This window comes from Salmo salar, chromosome 23 (assembly GCF_965601325.2).
Source record: "Salmo salar chromosome 23, fSalSal1, whole genome shotgun sequence".
NCBI lineage: Eukaryota > Metazoa > Chordata > Actinopteri > Salmoniformes > Salmonidae > Salmo > Salmo salar.
The window spans coordinates 5,867,262-5,890,146 of NC_138313.1; the positions used below are offsets into that span (position 1 = coordinate 5,867,262).

Here is a 22,885-nt window from a genome sequence, read left to right on the forward strand (position 1 = left end):
TGGTGTTTAAAATACTATGTTTGATTTGTGTGTTCTATTTCTTTGGGTTTAGTGAGTTTTCCATTTTGTCTTAGTGCCAAGGTATCTTAAAGGGGCATGCACACATGGAATTTTCAGGAGTTTTTATTTTCTGAGTTTTAATTAAACACGTGAATTCTTTTGATAAAGGAATGTACTGGAAACCTGGGAGACAACATGCATGAAATGTTTGACTGTTTTTCATTAATTTGTCTAATATAGTAAGAAACACTACTTTGAAGGGTTTGTATGACCTCTGACCTCTGTCATGACTTTCCATTGTGGCTTGATCACCCTCATTGCAAAGCCATTTGGATGATGCATTTAAGGTCATTTGTAATACTGATTCAAGGTAATTTGTAATATTGATAATTATGATGAAGTTTATAGTTCTTAGCCATATTTGTGATTTGGACCAATGTGGAGGAGAGGGCATTGCCTTTGACTAAGGGTAGGCTGCCTTAAGTCTATTTTCCTTTTTGACCAGTAGTAGTGGTGTTTTCTTTTTACACATTACTCACATAGAGAGTTGTGTGTCACAAATGGGGGAGGGTACAGTCCTTTGAGGTTTTGGATTGAAGTTTACACACCTTGAGTGATGTGTATGGAGTGATATGTGAAGGAGTGTATTGTTCTGTTTGTTCTGTTCTATTCCCGATGGGTCATAGGTCTAACTTCCTGATCCTGTGGCTCTGCGATGAAGTTGACAGTGTGATGGGGAGTATAAGCCAATTTGAAAGAATACTTTCAATAGAAGGTGTTATTCTCTTTGACATATGTTTAGACATTTGTATTAAGAATAATTGGTAAAAGTCATAATTTATCATATAGTTAATGAACTGAACTAAACTGTTGTTCTGATCTGTCCTCTTGAGGTTATCATGAAAAGTGACATCAGACGGTATCTTAATGCATGGAAGAGATAATTGTGCCCAAAATTGTTTTAGACTTTTGGGGTATCAGGTTGATTGTAGAGGTCTACACACCACATAAAATTATAGTAATTTAGATTAAGAATGCATTGATACTGATCTGTATTATAATCATGATAAAAAAGTTAAACTGAAACTGAATGATTTTTAAAACTGAAGGATTGATTTGAGTTTAGTATGTTAATAACTGAGTGAAGCAATTCATGTATTAGGGATTGATTGTTTTGATTGTTGTTATGAACTAAAGATGTTGACACTATTATCAGCATGCCATGGTGAATGGAGAGGATGAACTCTTGATCTGGAGAGTGAAACTGATCCTAATCTATTTGATCTATAGGCATTGCCTTATAAATAGTGGAATCATGATGCTTGTCTTGGGTCATGTTCATTAGGCACCAATGGAATACATTTTACTTTAACTAGGAGTTAACTTTAACTAGGAGTCACTACCTGGATTTGTCCAACAAGATCTGCTAATTTTAGTTTCTGGGATGGAAATAGTTATTTCCACCATGCTGATCCATTGGAGTGTGATAGATAACTAAAGCTTATTTTATTAAACTCCATTGTTGCATGCACTGCATTATGCATTAAATATGTGCTTTTCACTGTCTATGAAGATATAGCTTTCAATCTGATAAACTGTATGCATTTTTGTTTTTCTTCATGGGTTCTTGCAGGTGACTGTGAATCATGACCTTACCGGACAAATTGCTAGAGTGCTTAGAAAATGTGTTGAAATGGGAGACAGTGCTAAGTTTCTTGGAAGGAGGCTGAGCCAGTGCTATAGCAGCCGGTCACATGCAGAAACCCCATGCAATGAGTTTTGTTTTTATGCTTCTTGGTTTATGTAGAATATATGCATTTTCTACATGTCAATGAATGTTCTTAAATCTTGTAATTTTCTTTTAAATTGAGAGTATTCTCAAAATGGGGGATTATGGTATCAAAATTGCAAGATTATGTTGTAATACTTTTATTGCATCAAATGGTTGTTTCATTCAACAGAATAGATTATTCTTAACTTTTGTGTGTGTATGTTCTATTGAGGGTGGGCCTCTGGGAGATAACAGTGGCTGGAGATTTATGATGTCTTTTGGGTGATAAAACCTAAAGAGCATTCCAGAGCATGGGTTAACTTCTATGGGCTAGGTGGGACGCTTGCGTTATTCAAATACCTTAGAAATGCTATTACTTCAATTTCTCAAACATATGACTATTTTACACCATTTTAAAGACAAGACTCTCAGTAATCTAACCACACTGTCCGATTTCAAAAAGGCTTTACAACGAAAGCAAAACATTAGATTATGTCAGCAGAGTACCCAGCCAGAAATAATCAGACACCCATTTTTCAAGCTAGCATATAATGTCACATAAACCCAAACCACAGCTAAATGCAGCACTAACCTTTGATGATCTTCATCAGATGACAATCCTAGGACATTATGTTATACAATACATGCATGTTTTGTTCAATCAAGTTCATATTTATATCAAAAACCAGCTTTTTACATTAGCATGTGACGTTCAGAATTAGCATACCCACCGAAACTTCCGGTGAATTTACTAAATTACTCACGATAAACGTTCACAAAAAACATAACAATTATTTTAAGAATTATAGATACAGAACTCCTTTATGCAATCGCGGTGTCCGATTTAAAATAGCTTTTCGGTGAAAGCACATTTTGCAATATTCTGAGTAGATAGCCCGGCCATCATGGCTAGCTATTTTGACACCCACCAAGTTTGGCCCTCAACAAACTCAGATTTACTATAAGAAAAATTGGATTACCTTTGCTGTTCTTCGTCAGAATGCACTCCCAGGACTTCTACTTCAAGACCCAATGTTGTTTTGGTTCCAAATAATCCATAGTTATATCCAAATAGCGGCGTTTTGTTCTTGCGTTCAAGACACTATCCGAAGGGTGACGCCCCGGCACGTATCGTAACAAAACATTTCAAAATATTCCATTACCGTACTTCGAAGCATGTCAAACGCTGTTTAAAATAAATTTTTATGCGATTTTTCTCGTAAAATAGCATCAATATTCCGACCGGGAGACGTTGTTTTCATTCAAAGACTGAAAGAAGAAAATGGTGTCTTCACGTGCACGCGCGCACCCGTGTCATTGTTCTCAGATCGACCACTTTCCAAATCCCCTACTGTTTTCCGCCCAGGGACTGCAGAGTCATCATTCCCCATTCTGGTGCCTTCTGAGAGCCTATGGGAGCCTTAGGAAATGTCACGTTACAGCAGAGATCCTCTTTTTTCCATAAAGAGGCTATAGAAGGCCAAGAAATGGTTAGAGAGGGCACTTCCTGTATGGAATCTTCTCAGGTTTTGGCCTGCCATATGAGTTCTGTTATACTCAGAGACACCATTCAAACAGTTTTAGAAACTTTAGGGTGTTTTCTATCCAAATAAAAATAATTATATGCATATTCTAGTTTCTGGGCAGGAGTAATAACCAGATTAAATCGGCTACGTTTTTTTATCCGGCCATGAAAATACTGCCCCCTATCCTAAACAGGTTAACTGATAATGAAAAAGCAGAGATCTTACATAGGCCCTAAAAAATGCTTAGTCATTCATTTATACCCTTCCCATAAGCCAACTTGGTTCATCTGCACGGGATCTTGTTTTACTTTCAATCCGGCTAAGTTTCCAAGATGCCAGGAAGATGAGGCATTGTTCTAAACTCTTCCAGGCTCTCTCTATCTCGGGTCACACACCACATCTTGTCTATGAAATGCCAGCTTTTAGGTTTTTATCACCAAGTCATTGTCAGCTCAAGCTATCTCTAGCAAAACCCATTTCCTGAACCAGACACCCAGAGTAACTATAGGAAGTTAAAGTGGAAACCATCACTTTAACACAGAATTAGCAGGACAGAAATATTTTACTGTTTGGTAAGTAAATACTTGTTAAATATCCAACAAATTAGGTAAATACAATTTTTCTGTCACATTTCCTTCTCAAGAAACTAAGTTTCTTACAGAAAAATGTAAGGGTACAAGCATTACATGATTATTGGTAAACATATACATTTTAAACAAAGTACATATTTCTGGTGTCTGACATTTCATCCATTGTAAAAACCCTTCCTTTGGGTTGCTGAGTTTCAGACCTTTCTTATCCAAAAACAGTCAATCGGGAACAGAAAACGAAACAAAAATTCAATCACACAAAAGTTTCATTACAGCAATAGGATAATCATCACGCTGGCACTACGCACAAAGATAGGGGTCAGAATTATGAAAATGTCCATCCTTACCATTCATTGATTTTTAACACCAAGAACATCTACCTTTCTTGGGATATGTCCTACAAACTGAGTGGACCATTAGTTCAATACCCTTAGCTCTAAGATCAGGGTTAGGGTCCTCATCATCAGATACAGTGGGGAGAACAAGTATTTGATACACTGCCGATTTTGCAGGTTTTCCTACTTACAAAGCATGTAGAGGTCTGTAATTTTTTTATCATAGGTACACTTCAACTGTGAGAGACGGAATCTAAAACAAAAATCCAGAAAATCACATTGTATGATTTTTAAGTAATTAATTTGCATTTTATTGCATGACATAAGTATTTGATCACCTACCAACCAGTAAGAATTCCGGCTCTCACAGACCTGTTCGTTTTTCTTTAAGAAGCCCTCCTGTTCTCCACTCATTACCTGTATTAACTGCACCTGTTTGAACTCGTTACCTGTATAAAAGACACCTGTCCACACACTCAATCAAACAGACTCCAACCTCTCCACAATGGCCAAGACCAGAGAGCTGTGTAAGGACATCAGGGATCAAATTGTAGACCTGCACAAGGCTGGGATGGGCTACAGGACAATAGGCAAGCAGCTTGGTGAGAAGGCAACAACTGTTGGCGCAATTATTAGAAAATGGAAGAAGTTCAAAATGATGGTCAATCACCCTCAGTCTGGGGCTCCATGCAAGATCTCACCTCGGGGGGCATCAATGATCATGAGGAAGGTGAGGGATCAGCCCAGAACTACACGGCAGGACCTGTTCAATGACCTGAAGAGAGCTGGGACCACAGTCTCAAAGAAAACCATTAGTAACACACTACGCCATCACGGATTAAAATCCTGCAGCGCACGCAAGGTCCCCCTGCTCAAGCCAGCGCATGTCCAGGCCCGTCTGAAGTTTGCCAATGACCATCTGGATGATCCAAAGGAGGAATGGGAGAAAGTCATGTGGTCTGATGAGACAAAAAAATAGGTTTTTGGTCTAAACTCCACTCGCCGTGTTTGGAGGAAGAAGAAGGATGAGTACAACCCCAAGAACACCATCCCATCCGTGAAGCATGGAGGTGGAAACATCATTCTTTGGGGATGCTTTTCTGCAAAGGGGACAGGACGACTGCACCGTATTGAGGGGAGGATGGATGGGGCCATGTATCGCAAGATCTTGGCCAACAACCTCCTTCCCTCAGTAAGAGCATTGAAGATGGGTCGTGGCTGGGTCTTCCAGCATGACAACGACCCGAAACACACAGCCAGGAGTGGCTCCGTAAGAAGCATCTCAAGGTCCTGGAGTGGCCTAGCCAGTCTCCAGACCTGAACCCAATGGAAAATCTTTGGAGGGAGCTGAAAGTCCGTATTGCCCAGCGACAGCCCCAAAACCTGAAGGATCTGGAGAAGGTCTGTATGGAGGAGTGGGCCAAAATCCCTGCTGCAGTGTGTGCAAACCTGGTCAAGAACTACAGGAAACGTATGATCTCTGTAATTGCAAACAAAGGTTTCTGTACCAAATATTAAGTTCTGCTTTTCTGATGTATCAAATACTTATGTCATGCAATAAAATGCAAATTAATTACTTAAAAATCATACAATGTGATTTTCTGGATTTTTGTTTTAGATTCTGTCTCTCACTGTTGAAGTGTACCTATGATAAAAATTACAGACCTCTACATGCTTTGTAAGTAGGAAAACCTGCAAAATTGGCAGTGTATCAAATACTTGTTCTCCCCACTGTATGTAATCAGGAATGGGAAATAGGTCTGGAATATCAGGCATTCGATCATTTATAGATACATCATCATTATTCTCATCATCCTCAGAGTCAGCATGAACATCAAGCAATGGCATAGTGAGGGCAGTATCCAGCACTTTACAACAAAGATTTTTAACATAGACAATAAGAAATAGCACAGCAAAAAATATTAATTGGCCATAAATGAGCCAATGGAAAACTGTTGTTTCCATAACACCAAATAATGATTGAACCCATCCAAACGGATTCCAATTGTTGTCTGGTTGGTGTTCTTTTGTGAGATCGCCGGTGAGCTCTTCCAGATGTTCCACAACAATAGTGAAGTTACCCTCATCCTGGGGTATGAATGTACAGCAATATTCACCTATCATTTGGCACACTCCCCCTTCCTGTGCTAGTAACATATCAAGTGCTAATCTATTCTGTATAGCCGTGAGGCGAGCTGCTTGTAATTCTGGTCTCATTATCGAAAATCCTGAAGTGGTTTAAATTTACTAAAGTTTCTAAATGATATCCCAATCGTTCTAAGTCATGGGCATTTTCCGATGCCCCATATCAAGAAATTAACCCATGCCAAAACTTCAAGTTCTGAGGATCGTCGTGACTCAATTGGAACGTCATTCAATTGTGAAATGCTCCTCCTAATCCGTCTTAATCTGCGTGGAATGGAGGAGTTTGTTTTATGCATTACAACAATGGAGATGTTTAGTTTACCAAAAACACAGCACCCTGTCCAATTTGTTGGTAAATAAAGATATGCCTTATTACCACAGATCCAATAATGATCATTAAACGTGGCTGAGCCATATTGATGTGGACAGCGCTCGTCTGTTTCTACTTGAATGGTGGTGTGCCCCACATTAAGTTTAACAGGCCAGTTAGAATTGCATGTTCCATTTATCCAGCTACATCCTAATGGGAAGACTATAATTAACACATGTTGACATTCCCAAATAGGATTCATAAGATCGTGGTATGGAGATAATACTTGGGTTGTGACAATGGCGGGGTTGGAGTTAGGTCCAGTCACGGTGTCTAGGTTCTAAAATCATTTTAGTACACCAACGTTTACAATCAAATCTGCCTCATATCTTTTGACAATGACAAATCATCATTAATGCATTTTTCCTTCATAGTTCTACCCTGTGAAGGTTAACCCCATGAAGTTTAATTTGATAAGATGACTTCCAGTGCACATAGAGTGTCGTTAATGCTGGCCTCTACTGAATACTGTAAGAATGTTGAGATCGCTGAGCGTGGAAAAAGACTACATACATGACAGGAGGTGTTTTCTACCATTAGTTCAGTTTTTACTGTATAATTAAGCAGTGACCACCAAGTGTTTTCCTCATGATTCTGGCTGTGATGCTCATCCAGTGGATGCATCGAGCTCCTGCTTCTTCTGGTCTCAGTGTGGCTATTGTTTACTGGACTCATGTCCTGAGCCTGCCATTGGCTTGAGCTGGAGTGGCTGTTATTAAGTCCCAGCTTGGGACTGCAGTGATATTTGGGCCATCCTCCCCTTTCGCCTATTCCCCTCTCTGCAGGGTTCAAACAGTCATTGAGATGAAGAGGCTGGCAAAGAATGCAACAACCAGGATTCCTCTGACTTCATCCTGATTCTCCCACGGCCAACTAGGTCATGGCTGGCGGAAACCCATCCTCCGGGACATCTGAAACTGGATCATATGGGACCTTCCTGCAGTGGCTGGAGTGTACTCATGTCGATCTCTCAGCCACTCGAACAGTGGTGGGGTTTATCAGCAACACCTGGAATGGGCCATTCCACTTCTGCTGGGTCCAATGCTTCCTCCTCAGGTCCTTGACCACAACCCAGTCACCAGGTTGAAGCTTATGTAGGATTCCCACCAGGGGCTGAGGCAAAGCTGCTTTCACCCTGGGAAAAAAAGCCTTTGTTTAGAACATTGTTTAGAGCAGTACAGTAACTTACCATGTCGTCATCGCCGCCCATCAGAGTCCGCTTGTTCTGGGGGAAAGGGGTATTTAACATCCTCGTAGGTCTACCAGTCATCTCATGAGGGGCCAACCCAGTGGTTCCATGAGCCCATCCCCTCATGTACATCAGCACCAAAGGCATCACAGTGGGGAGACCAGGGGAGACCAGTCTCTGCCATAAGTTTAACCATCTTAATTTTCAGGGTCTGATTAGCTCTCTCCACGAGTCCTCCCGCCCGGGGAAACCGGTAAAACCCATAGGGGCAACAGTCCACGTAAATGTCTTACCGAGGAATGTGAATGCAAACCAGCTGTGGCTGGAACGGCAGATAACAATGTGGTTGGATTGGGAATCACAGGAGCACGGGCAAACACAGCATCATTGACAGGTCTCAAAACCTACACAAAACGCCAATCACCTGAGGCTTTTCTTACAGGCAAGATAGGGGTATTACAAGGTGACTCTGGACACAGTACTAACGCACCCTTCTCTAGCAATGAAGCATGTACAGGAGTAATACCTGCAATGGCCTCTTTACTGAGTGGATATTGTGCTCTGGAGGGGTGCCTGGTGTCTCAGCTCCCTTCATCCTCCCAGAATCATACAGACGTGCTCAAATGTGTTGGTACCTTTACAGCTCATTGAAATAATGCTTCATTCCTCCTGAAAAGTGATGAAATTAAAAGCTATTTTATCATGTATACTTGCATGCCTTTGGTATGTCATAGAATAAAGCAAAGAAGCTGTGAAAAGAGATTAATTATTGCTTATTCTACAAAGATATTTTAAAATGGCTAGGGCACATTTGTTGGTACCCTTTAGAAAATATTGAAAAACTTTTGAAAGAAAAACATATAAAGCCAGACTGGAATTTGCTAAAATGCATACTGACAAGCCACAATCATTCTGGGAGAATGTCCTTTGGACAGATGAGTCAAAACTGGAGCTTTTTTGGCAAGTCACATCAGCTCTATGTTCACAGACGAAAAAGTGAAGCTTTCAAAGAAAATAACATCATACCTACAGTGAAACATGGAGGAGGCTTGGTTATGTTTTGGGGCTGCTTTGCTGCGCCTGGCACAGGGTACCTTGAATCTGTGCAGGGCACACTGAAAAAAGAAAGACTACCAAGGCATTCTGGAGCGAAACGTACTGCCCAGTGTCAGAAAGCTCTGTCTCAGTCGCAGGTCATCCAACAGGATAATGACCCAAAACACACAGCTAAAAGCACCCAAGAATGGATAAGAACAGAACATTGGATTATTCTGAAGTAGCCTTCAATGAGTCCTGATCTGAATCCTATCGAACATCTATCGAAAGAGCTGAAACTTGCAGTCTGGAGAAGGCACCCATCAAACCTGAGACAGCTGGAGCAGTTTGCTCAGGAAGTTTGGCCCACTCTTCCTGTTAACAGGTGCAGAAGTCTCATTGAGAGCTACAGAAAACGTTTGATTGCAGTGATTGCCTCTAAAGGTTGTGCAACAAAATATTAGGGTCCCATCATTTTTGTCCATGCCATTTTCATTTGTTTTAATATTTACAATATTATTTTGAATAAAAAAAATCAAAAGCAAAGTCTGATTTCTATTAAATGTGGATTAAACAAATGGTGGATGCTAGTTATTTCAGAGAAAATTGTGCATTCTTTGTTTTTTGGGGAGGGGTACCAACAAATTTGAGCACATCTGTACTTGTCCCTTGCACATATGCAATCAGGGACCCCTCTTAACCTGTTTGGGATAGGGGGCAGTATTTTCACGGCCGGATAAAAAACGTACACGATTTAATCTGTTTACTACTCCTGCCCAGAAACTAGAATATGCATATAATTAGTAGATTTGGATAGAAAACACTATAACGTTTCTAAAACTGTTTGAATGGTGTCTGTGAGTATAACAGAACTCATATGGCAGGCCAAAACCTGAGAAGAATTCCATACAGGAAGAGCCCTGTCTGACAATTTGTTCTCCTTCTGTGGCCTCTATCAAAAATACAGCATCTCTGCTGTAACGTGACATTTTCTAAGGCTTCCATTGGCTCTCAGAAGGTGCCAGAAAGTGGAATGACGTCTCTGCACGAAAAACAGCAGGAGTTTTTGTGAGTGGTCAGGCAGGGAACAATGACAATGGAGATGCGCATGCACGAGATGACTCCATGTTTTTCTTTCAGTGTTTGAATGAATACAACGTCGCCCGGTTGGAATATTATCGCTATTTTACGAGAAAAATAGCATAAAAATCGATTTTAACCTGTTAGGGCTAGGGGGCAGTATTGACACGGCTGGATAAAAAAACATACCCGATTTAATCTGGTTACCACTCCTACCCAGTAACTAGAATATGCATATACTTATTACATATGGATAGAAAACACCCTAAATTTTCTAAAACTGTTTGAATGGTGTCTGTGAGTATAACAGAACTCATTTGGCAGGCAAAACCCTGAGACATTTTCTGACAGGAAGTGGATACCTGATGTGTTGTATTACCTTTAAACCTATCCCATTGAAAAACACAGGGGCTGAGGAATATTTTGGCACTTCCTATTGCTTCCACTAGATGTCACCAGCCTTTACAAAGTGTTTTGAGTCTTCTGGAGGGAGATCTGACCGAACAAGAGCCATGGAACGATGATGGCCCATTAGACACCTGGCGCGCGAGTTCATGTTGGGTACCCTCGTTCCAATACGTTATAAAAGAGTATGCATTCGTCCACCTTGAATATTATTCATGTTCTGGTTAAAAAAGGCCCTAATGATTTATGCTATACAACGTTTGACATGTTTGAACGAACGTAAATATATTTTTTCCCCTCGTTCATGACGAGAAGTCCGGCTGGCTTAGATCATGTGCTAACAAGACGGAGATTTTTGGACATAAATGATGAGCTTTTTTGAACAAAACTACATTCGTTATGGACCTGTGATACCTGGAAGTGACATCTGATGAAGAGAATCAAAGGTAATGGATTATTTACATAGTATTTTCGATTTTAGATCTCCCCAACATGACGTCTAGTCTGTATCGCAACGCGTATTTTTCTGGGCGCAGTGCTCAGATTATTGCAAAGTGTGATTTCCCAGTAAGGTTATTTTTAAATCTGGCAAGTTGATTGGGTTCAAGAGATGTAAGTCTATAATTCTTTAAATGACAATATAATATTTTACCAATGTTTTCTAATTTTAATTATTTAATTTGTGGTGTTGACTTGACTGCCGGTTATTGGAGGGAAACGATTTCCTCAACATCAATGCCATAGTAAAACGCTGTTTTTGGATATAAATATGAACTTGATAGAACTAAAAATGCATGCATTGTCTAACATAATGTCCTAGGAGTGTCATCTGATGGAGATTGTAAAAGGTTAGTGCATCATTTTAGCTGGTTTTATGGTTTTGGTGACCCTGTCTTTGAATTGACAAAACATTACACACAACTCTTGTAAATGTACTGTCCTAACATACTCTAAATTTATGCTTTCGCCGTAAAACCTTTTTGAAATCGTAAAACGTGGTTAGATTAAGGAGATGTTTATCTTTCAAAGGGTGTAAAATAGTTGTATGTTTGAAAAATTTGAATTTTGACATTTATTTGGATTCAAATTTGCCGCTCTTGAAATGCACCTGCTGTTGATGGAGTGCACCACGAGTGGGACGGTAGCGTCCCACCTAGCCCATAGAGGTTAAACAGCGTTTCACATGCTTCGAAGTATGGTAATGGAATATTTAGAAAAAAAATTGTCACGAAATGCACTCGCGCGTCACCCTTCAGATACTGTCCTGAACGCACTAACAAAACGGCGGTATTTGGATATAACTATGGATTATTTGGAACCAAAACAACATTTGTTGTTGAAGTAGAAGTCCTGGGAGTACATTCTGACGAAGAACAGCAAAGGTAATCCAATTTTCTTATAGTAAATCTGAGTTTGGTGAGGGCGTCAAATTAGCTAGCCATGATGACCGGGCTATGTACTCAGAATATTGCAAAATGTGCTTTCGCCGAAAAGCTATTTTAAATCTGATACCGCGATTGCATAAAGGAGTTCTGTATCTATAATTCTTAAAATAATTGTTATGTTTATTGTCAACGTTTATCGTGAGTAATTTAGTAAATTCATGCTAGTTCTGAACATCACATGCTAATGTAAAAAGCTGGTTTTTGAGATAAATATGAACTTGATTGAACAAAACATGCATGTATTGTATAACATAATGTCCCAGGAGTGTCATCTGATGAAGATCAAAGGTTAGTGCTGCATTTAGCGGTGGTTTTGGTTTTTGTGACATATATACTTGCTGTGTTAATATTTTTGGGAGGGTACTCTGACATAATCTAATGTTTTGCTTTCGCTGTAAAGCCTTTTTGAAATCGGACAATGTGGTTAGATAAAGGAGAGTCTTGTCTTTAAAATGGTGTAAAATAGTCATATGTTTGAGAAATTGAAGTTACAGCATTTTTGAGGTATTTGTATTTCGCCCCACGCTATACCATTGGATATTGGTGAGGCGTTCCGCTAGCGGAACCTCTGTCCCTAACAGGTTTTAAGAGGAGTGAGTCCTCACTCAAAAGCATGATGTTGGTGACAAATGAGGGTTGGTCCAGTCCATGCACACCCCTATCAACTGGTGTTTCCGAGTAACAATGGGCAACACTCGGGTAATAAGTTTACCCATCTGGATGCATTTTCCAATCCATATCATTTACCAGCCCCTTCATCCAAAACCTAGTATCCACCCACTCAACTCTGTGTGATTTTGCTAGGGACACGTGTTGCGCTATCTTCAAACATGTAGAGCACCTTCGGTGCAGGGATTAAATTAACTCCTACGGCACAGAAGTCGCTGCTACAGTACAGACCCTCACACTGTACTGATTTTTGGCGCTACACTTTCTAACAGCCATTTGTTCTCATATCTCAGGTCTCTTGTCAATTGTGAGTAATGGGAGGTACAATGTAAGCCTGCTTCAGAAATGAAACTACCCTCGTGGCCCGAATAGGTTTTGGCCATTGAGAAAACACGAGCAATATTGGGCACCTCATTATTAATGTTCCATGCATAATACCAGTCACAAAATTCAGACACCAGAATCAGTGAGGCCAGTTGGGCCACAGGTTATATTAATACCCAATTTACATAGGAGGTCCCTTCCCATCAGGTTGACTGGGCAGTCGTCAGAGTAGAGTAATTGATGCTGATATTTCTCCTCACAAAAAGAGACATGCAGGGGCATGGTTACGTGTTCCCTGATAGGGAGGCCGGAGGCCCCAACAGTCTTGACTGTTTCACTAGACATGAGAGGTTTCATCATAGCCTCACAGTTAATCACAGACATTGCCGCCCCATTATTGACTCACCATTGACGCAAGCCTCTACTGTTGGCTCAATTCGAGGAAGGGTATGGCTCTTTAAAAACAAATGCACTGGTTGCCCTGACGATTCTACCTCATCTGTGTCTGTCTCTCCATGTCAATATTCTTCCTCCTTTTCTTGTCCTGGATTGTACAGGGTCGTCTGTGCAGGCGGGCCCATCTGCCCTTGCCCAGATTGGCCTCTGCCTTGAGGGCTCCCTTGTGGTCCCCACGGTGGCGGAGGGCCCCCATGTGGGGGTGGCCCTGGCCATTGGTTGGGTGGCGGCTGCCATGGCTGTTGAGCAGGGGGATACCACAATCCTTGTCCTCCTGGTGGACCTCCTCCTCGAGGGGCCCCCCTTGGGGCTCCTCTGCCTCTTGGTCTGCCCCTGCCTCTTCCCATCAGCTGCTGGGCTTGATTGCATTGTGCACCGAAATGGCCTGGCTTGCCATAGGTGAAGCAACTTCCAAGTTTGGGTTTTCTTCCACCTCCACCACCTCCCACTCCAGCAGGCACCTGGTCTTGGTAGAATGCAATTTCAGTCTTCACTCTTTCTTCTTTTGTATTTTCTTCCTTCTGAGCACATTGTTGTCGCTCAGCATGTTTGCAATGTTGTACCACAGTGGACAGGGGTTCAGTTTCCCAACTGATACAGGTGGTTCTCACCGCTTTCTCCAAGTCTGGTGTCAGGCCCCTCATCAGGGCGTCCTACAACAGATTTCCATATGCCAGGTAATTTGGTCTGATGCCGCTTTGCAGCCTGAAACAGGTTTCCAGTCTCCTTCAATACGCTTCCAGGCTCTCATCTTTCTTGATGGTGCATTCTCTGATGGATGTCCAGTCAGTCTTGACGGGATACAGTTCCATTCCCATCCCAGAGCTGATTATAATCAAAGTCCCCTTCTACATCAGCCCACCTAAGCCCTAGTTTCTTCTTACAGATATGGGCTATCTCAGCTGCAGATGGCTGGTGCTGTCCTGACAGAACCCTCATTTCTGCTGCAAACTTTACCGCATCTTTGCTGGGGTCAGGCAAATCCTCAACAATGTCTTTAATTTCATCATGTCTCCATGACCTCTGGGTATATGATTGGTTGCCAGGCAGCCAAATCAGTGTGGCCTGCAGCTGGTCATGGCTGAGGGTTTGGACATGCAATCAGAGGGTACTGTTGATACATATCTGGTGCTAGATCATATGGTGAGGGTGTCGGCGGGTCTATCTTCCTTTGCAGATGGCTCTTAAGCGGAGGGGAAGAGAGTAGGGAGCTGATGCTCCGTTCTGAGAGGATGTATCACTGTTGTCGTCATCATCCTCCAACGGGCTGGCTAGAGGTGGTTATTGTGAGAAGAGGTTGTTGCTCTTCCTACATTCTGCTCTGGCTCCTCCAGCAGCACCCTTTTCTGGTTGGTTTTGGAGTTGATGCATGGCCAGTTCAGAGAGCAGTTGGTCCACCGCTGCTGCTAGGGGAGATTCATACGAGAGGGGAGGAACAGAGTTGGGTGAAGAGGCGTAGTGGAGTGCAGAGCTAGGGCATCAGGCAGAGGCGGGGGAAAGAAGGTCGACAGCCACAGGCAGCACTGGGTAGAAATTAGAAGGAGAAAAATAGGGAGGGGGGTAATCACTCATCGTCTTCCTCTTCTTTCTCACGGTCTCATCTTTGTCTGTTTTCCCTTCTTCCTCTGTCTGTACTACCATATTCTGTTGGGGCTTTCCTCGAAATGGGTCCTGTCTCTGTACGCCTTTCTGCCTCTTTCCCATTTTCTGAACTTAATCCAATCTATCTTATCCTTTTTACCTTTTTTGGTCCCTTCGTACTCTGTCAGTCTTTCCCTGACTTCATCTAACATCCTCACACTCACTGTCCCTGTCAAAAGAAAGCCTCCTTCCCTATGCCACAATTGCACCTGGTCCAGAATATTATTTCCCCATTTATCTACCTTAACCTTCAGGGCATCCTTTGGGGGATCTGGAATTCCGTGTCCTTCGCTACCGTGTGCTCCCATGGTTCCGGCTCCTTCACTCACACACTCACAGAAAACACAAACATAGGGAATGAGACAGTCAAAAACATTTTTTTATTAAATCGTTAGCGCTGTTTTTAGATTGTAAACCCTCTCTATATGAGCAGGGAAAACCATACCATTATCAAAATATTGCCTAACTTGTGGTCCCAAAACGGGTTATTATCTAACCAGGAATAACAATAACAACTAACAATACTGACCCAGGGCATACTTGTTTACTTCATCAACAAAACATTTAATCAACTACATACATATCATTTGAAATTCACCATGCCAGGTGCCCTTGTAAGGCGTCACCTGCGCTCTAGTCTCTCGCTCTACACATTAACATCACCAGTCCTACTGTGATCAACCCAGTACCACGGATCTGGACTTTTGGTTGCCCGCAACAGGCTGATTCTCAATCATGCCCAAGGAAACCTCACTTAAGAACACTCTTATCAACTCAACTCAGTCCTGCTAGTTACCTCAGTTGTGGCCCTCTTAAGGAAGACCTTGCTCTGAGCATACCCTTGACAGGGGCTTTTGTTATTTATATATTTTTTTGTATCACTTATTGATAGATTGTCCAAGCTCACCTCTCTCAGCACTATGTTCGAGATCTGGTATCCATCCGTGCCCGCTTCCTGCAGATCTGAGGAGGGTCCAGCTTCTCCTTTGGAGTGTGGTTTCCCCGAGCTCCCAATTTTGGATCCCCTGTGCACAGTTTACCCAGATCTTCAGGAGCGGTCAACAGGTGAAGTTGCAGAGATCCTCCTCGTTGTCACGACTTCCGCCGATGTTGGTGCCTCTCCTTGTTCGGGCAGCGTTCGGCGGTCATCGTCACCGGCTTTCTAGCTGCCACCGATCCATGTTTCTTTGTCGATTGGTTATGTCTTGATTGTTCACACCTGGTTCCCATTTGGTTATGATTACTGCCCTATTTTAACCCTCTGGTCATCATGATGTTTTGTGCGTTATTGTTTTACTGTTGGTATTGTTCGTTGGTTTTGTAGTTCTTGTTTTCCCTGCATGGATTTTGTATACTGAATTTTTATGTTGAGTAAATTACTTAATTTTTACTCAGTTTGGTGTCCTGCGATTGACTCCTTTTCTCATCACATATACACGGACACTCGTCGCCAAAACTGTTGTGGAAGTTCCAGTACTGAGAGAGACTTGGACAATTATTCAAACAATAATTTTTATTTAACATTGATTCATTATTGCAACAATGAAAGTGTCGACCCCACACTCTATATAGGCCCTAAAAAATGCTTAGTCAGTCATTTATACCCTTCCCACAAACCACCTTGGTCCATCTCCAGGTTATCTGCACGGGACGTTGTTTTACTTCCAACTCGGCTTAGTTTCCCAATGCCAGGAAGATGAGACAATGAGGCATTGTTCTAAAAACTCTTCCTGACTCTATCTCGGGTCACACACACCACATCTTGTCTATGGAATGCTATCTTTTAGGTTTTTATCACCAAGTCATTGTCAGTTCAAGCTATCATGAGCAAAACCCATTGGCGTGTTTTATCATTGGACCCAGCTTTGCCAGCTGAATTTAAGAACCCACCACTTATTGTATATAGGAAAGGTCGCAATTTACGTGACAAATTGGTCCATGCCAACTGCCAGCCACTAAAGCAAATGATCCTGGCTCTTTTACACGCTCTTCCGAATGGTAGCTATAAATGCAGAGGTTGCGCACAGTGCAACAATATGATGAAGTGTGAATATTTCTGCCACCCACATACAGGAAAACAGTTCCATATAAATTACATTATTACGTGCTCCACCACCCATGTTACCTACATGATTAAATGTCCATGTGGGCTGTGTTATGTAGGTAAAACCTCTCGTTCTCTCAAACAGAGAATTAGTGAACATAAAAGTTAAATCAGGAGAAACGACAGGGATTATCCAGTCAGTACATTTTAAATGACCAAAAACATGACATTTCTACTTTTTAGATGTTGTGGCATAGAGAAAGTCAAGATATAATACAGGGGAGGTGGTATAAATAATACTCTGCACAAAAGAGAATGTTTTGGGATTTTCACCCTTCAGACATTATTCCCAAAAAGTCTTAGTGATGAAATGCTCATGCATGTTATGTTGTAAATGTGAACATGAATTAATGCAACCACTTCAGATTACTCTCACATTTGTTCTTGCATTGTACCCAATGATTTATGAAAAATTACTTGATAGGTCGATGTTCACATTGTGATTTTACAGACATGTTTAACCTGTTGGGGCTAGGGGGCAGTATTTTCACGGCTGGATAAAAAAACGTACCCGATTTAATCTGGTTACTAATCCTACCCAGTAACTAGAATATGCATATACTTATTATATATGGATAGAAAACACCCTAAAGTTTCTAAAACTGTTTGAATGGTGTCTGTGTATAACAGAACTCATTTGGCAGGCAAAACCCTGAGACATTTTCTGACAGGAAGTGGATACCTGATGTGTTGAATTACCTTTAAGCCTATGCCATTGAAACACAGAGGGGTTGATTACTGTTTTGGCACTTCCTATTGTTTCCACTAGATGTCACCAGCCTTTACAAAGTGTTTTGAGTCTTTTACTGTGAGATCTGACCGAACAAGAGCCATGGAACGGTGATGGCCGATTAGACTCTGGCGCGCGAGGTCATGTTGGGTACCCTCGTTCCAATACGTTATAAAAGAGAATGCATTCGTCCACCTTGAATATTATTCATGTTCTGGTTAAAAAAGGCACTAATGATTTATGCTATACAACGTTTGACATGTTTGAACGAACGTAAATATATTTTTTCCCCTCGTTCATGACGAGAAGTCCGGCTGGCTTAGATCATGTGCTAACAACACGGAGCTTTTTGGATATAAATGATGAGCTTTTTTGAACAAAACTACATTCGTTATGGACCTGGGATTCCTGGAATTGACATCTGATGAAGAGAATCAAAGGTAATGTATTATTTACATAGTATTTTCGATTTTTGATCTCTCCAACATGGCCGTTTGTCTGTATAGCAAAGCATATTTTTCTGGGCGCAGTGCTCAGATTATTGCAAAGTGCGATTTCCCAGTAAGGTTATTTTTAAATCTGGCAAGTTGATTGCGTTCAAGAGATGTAAATCTATAATTCTTTAAATGACAGTATAATATTTTACCAATGTTTTCTAATTTTAATTATTTAATTTGTGGTGCTGACTTGACTGCCGGTTATTGGAGGGAAACGATTTCCTCAACATCAATGCCATAGTAAAACGCTGTTTTTGGATATAAATATGAACTTGATAGAACTAAAAATGCATGCATTGTCTAACATAATGTCCTAGGAGTGTCATCTGATGGAGATTGTAAAAGGTTAGTGCATCATTTTAGCTGGTTTTATGGTTTTGGTGACGCCTGTCTTTGAATTGACAAAACATTACACACAGCTATTGTCAATGTACTCTCCTAACATAATCTAACTTTATGCTTTCGCCGTAAAACCTTTTTGAAATCGGACAACGTGGTTAGATTAAGGAGATGTTTATCTTTCAAAGGGTGTAAGATAGTTGTATGTTTGAAAAATTTGAATTTTGACATTTATTTGGTTTCAAATTTGCCGCTCTTGAAATGCACCTGCTGTTGATAGGGTGCACCACGGGTGGCACGCTAGCGTCCCACATAGCCCCAAGAAGTTAATACCGTGTTGACCTGACTAGATCATAAAGGAACAATAGTCCAGACAGAGGTTTGAGTTTACGAATTCACGGTTTATTAACTCAACTCCACACTACTGTTTGGCCGTAGCCCTTGCCAAATAAATGAAGGATACCCGTAGAAAACAACCGTGACCATCTCTTGTGAAGACCAGACGTAAGAGAGAGAACAATGGCTAAACATGGCCTTAAACTTGCGATGCCCCCGCCACTCCACCAACCACCAGGATGCATTCCAGGCATTCCCGTGGTTGGCAGATAGCAGGTTGATTGGCATGTCGGACCCCACGAACACTGGGTACTGGTAAATACAACAAAACCAACGAACAGCATAACACATAACACACAGCTGTCTGTTTTATGTAGACACTTTATTAGAACACTTATGAAATGCACATTGTTATATTTGGTATCACTTGCTTATTTTCCCTTGACTCCAACCCCATTCGATGCATTGAACGGATGTGGGTGGAGCAATGTGGGTGCAAATTATAAATACTCACAAAAACTCTGATGAAGGCCTTGAGGCTAATACGTAAAGCTTAATAAAGAGCAGTGTATGGGTTTCTTGTTTTTTTTCTCATCTTATTCAACTGTTACCTTGCACCTGCAACAAAGATAGCTCAGATGTTCTTATGCTTATCCTTGAAAAATGCCAAAGGTCTGAAATAGACACCAAAGTCGACATACTGTACAAACAATTATCTATTCTAAGTAAAACAAAAGGATTTTGTGGTCTATTGCTCTTCTAACTAGCTAAGACAGAGAAAGGGGATGCAAGAAGTTCATGGATTGGACACAGAAGGTCTCCGATTGCGCCGGTGAACGTTAGCTGACAGTATCTGCTAGAGAACTTCCTGCAGGAATTTGTAGTCTTGCTGATGTCTTCTCTGTTGCTAATTAGCATTTCAATTTATTTTTTGTAAATTGATGCGAATGTATTGATAAAACTCACCTTGTCCGAGAAAGAATTTTGTGGTTATCAAAACGTTACTCCAGGGTAAGCCTACATAAAACACAGACCTTATATGAAGTAGTCGTAAAAACCCAGACACAAAAATTAATGGTGAAAAAACGGTTGGAACCATTCCCGGGTTTTACCCATAGGTTTTATGAGTATTATGATGCGTCCATTGTGCCAGACTATAGGAACATTAGGCAATGTATAGCCTATGAATATATGTAGCTTCCTAGCAAACATGACACACCATGACCTAAGCCCAACAGATACGTAAATACTAATTACTCTAATCTCCATTTTGGTAGGTAGTTAGCTGGTTGTCTGTATGGCTAGCTAGTGAAAGTGACATCTGAGATTGACGCTTTGCAAGTGCACCCCAAATTTACTGCCACACACAACTTTTCTTGCCTGGGAGACTAGCTAGCTATATCTAGCTAGCTGCTATAGCAAGCTTGGTCCGTTTCCATATGAATTACATTGGTAGAAACAAGATAAAACAACCAACTAGTTAGCTGACTAGCATTTCCCTACACCCGTAATAACATCTGCTGAATATGTATATGTGACCAATAAAAATGTATTTGATTTTAATTTGACTATTTACAGCTAAACACTGCAACTATTTCCATGAGACAGAGAACAATCATTCAAGCTCCTGTTCCAACGCTGATGGATTTGCTATTCCCCAAGTTTCACAGCATCAAACAACACCACCAAACATATATCTGCTGTTTCCTTATTTCACTCACCTCAACATCATCGCTTTCAGAGTGCAAGGACGTGTCCGAATCCCTATCATAAACCAACATAGATACAGCCTCTTTCACAGTGAAAAGTTGTGGCCACTTCGGAGCTGTCATTTTTAGTAAGTGATTTTTTATTTTATTAAGTGATTTTTACTTTTAAAAGCGAAATGACAGTGTACTGTGTTTCTGGTTGATGACATCAGCAATGTGAATACGACAACAGGTTGTTAGCAAGTTTAATTTTGAGATATTGACACAGATATTATTGTTAGAAAAGCAAGGCCGTTCGTGGCCACTATAGTAATTTAAAGGAAGGCCGCTGATGGTCGCCATAGGTTCTAAAGGGTTAATTCCTGGGTGAGAGAGAGAGGGAGGCCTTTCATGTGGTCGAGTAACCCCTGTAATAAGTCTTCATTACTTGAGAGTGGGCTCTGTGCTGCTGAGAGGGAATGGAATGATTTCTGTGTCTGATTCTCTTGCGGTACTAAATAACTTTGCCCATGAATCATGTATTGGATGCCTCACATGGTGCTGAAAGGAAGACTTGTCACTTACCCCAGCCACAAAACTTTATCACTCTGGCATCACACCAATACTACATTGTATACTGTACAGTTTTAAATGCTAAATGACTGGGATGTGATAGGGTTTTTACTAAATGTATGACACAATAGTAATATGTATTCTCTATAACCTTTCTTTGGCATACAGTTTATATGTAAATTTGCACAGGATTATGATGATGTATTTAAGCAAACACAGTAAGTGTTTACAAACAGTTAATCAACTCCTGACACCTCCACCACCGCACACCCTCCTGAAAGGTATTATTACATTTACTCCTGACGTGATCCATGTGTCAGAGCAAGTCCTGAGGTATAATTCGGTCAGCGTAATTCAACAGTAATCCTGCTACATTTCATTCTGATTTCACACAACTGGGAGATAACCAGATTCTCTGCGGAATCAAACACTTCTTCGGATAATACACTTTGAATGCCTCGAATAAGACGCTGAGGAATTACTGAACAAGAGAACGACAAAGCTCTAAATGACATCACAAAATGGTGCCGCACACTCCATGGTAGAGCTCAGTCTATAGGGAGTCACTATATGGGCTTGTCACAAAATGGAGTCATCTCGCTGACGCCATCACTAATAGTTGAAGCTTGGAGCAAGCTCAGCAGCAAACTGGAGCGGACCAGTGTATGTAAACACTAGAATGCCATAGGCCAACAGCCATTAACATTTGATTTGTAATTAAAATAAATCTACCATTTTGTCTTGGCCCCTTAAGGTAGTAATGTGTGAATAGGTATGAATAATACAGGTAAACAACCTAAATACTTTTCTGTTTGTGATAAACAAAAAAATCTGACAACTGAGCAATTTAAGATAGAAATGTTTAGGAAAATATTAGAATTTTAAATTGCTCAGTTGTCCGATTTCTTTTTTTATCACAATATTAGAATTTTGGGAGCATACAGGTAACATTATGTTTGTTGAAAAGAGGAAAGGGAGAGCTACATTCCAAACCTCCAACTGGGCAAAAACTGGTTGAATCAATGTTGTTTCCACGTCATTTCAACCCCAAAATGTTATGTGATGATGTTGAATCAACGTGGAAAACTGATTAGAATACCAAAGAATTTAATATTTTTTAAACCTAATTTAACCTAAATCCAATGACAGGGTGATATTTTTGGTTGATTTCACATTGAATGTAAAATGAAAATCAAAGATACAGTAGACGTTGAACTGACGTCTGTGCCCAGTGGGATATTTCTGATTTGCTAAATCAAGCCATGTGGTAAATTAGGATGGGGGGGGGGGGGGGGGGGGGGGGTTGTCATATGGAATGTGGGGATGGTTGTCACTATCAACTCCATATTGTTTGTGTAGGACTATGTAGTGGCGTTGCAGTGCAGACGTGGTTTGTTGTCCTCTCATTAACTTTTTGTAATTTTTGTATATATTCCTATTTATTTTTCAATCTCTTTTTCCATTTTTAAATTAAATATACCTTCTGGTAACCCGCCTCACTCAATGTGACATGGATCTGCTATTTATTTAGACCCTATAGCCAAAACTTTCATCAGAAGGTAGCCAGCTAATTAGCTAAGTTACTAGCTATTTAGTCGTTGTTAGTCACTGCTAGTGGCCTTTACCCTCTGCTCAGG

At 40.9% G+C, this 22,885-nt stretch overlaps 1 long non-coding RNA gene across 1 annotated transcript; it reads right to left on the reverse strand.

Moving 5' to 3' along the window:
• Window positions 1-5,880: 5,880 nt before the first annotated feature.
• On the reverse strand, window positions 5,881-22,542 carry LOC106583977 (uncharacterized). Its single transcript, XR_001323662.3, has 3 exons — window positions 15,224-22,542; window positions 13,291-14,863; window positions 5,881-7,872 (listed from the first exon to the last, which is right to left on the reverse strand). It is a non-coding gene; the product is annotated as an uncharacterized LOC106583977 (long non-coding RNA).
• Between the last annotated feature and the right edge of the window lie 343 nt (window positions 22,543-22,885).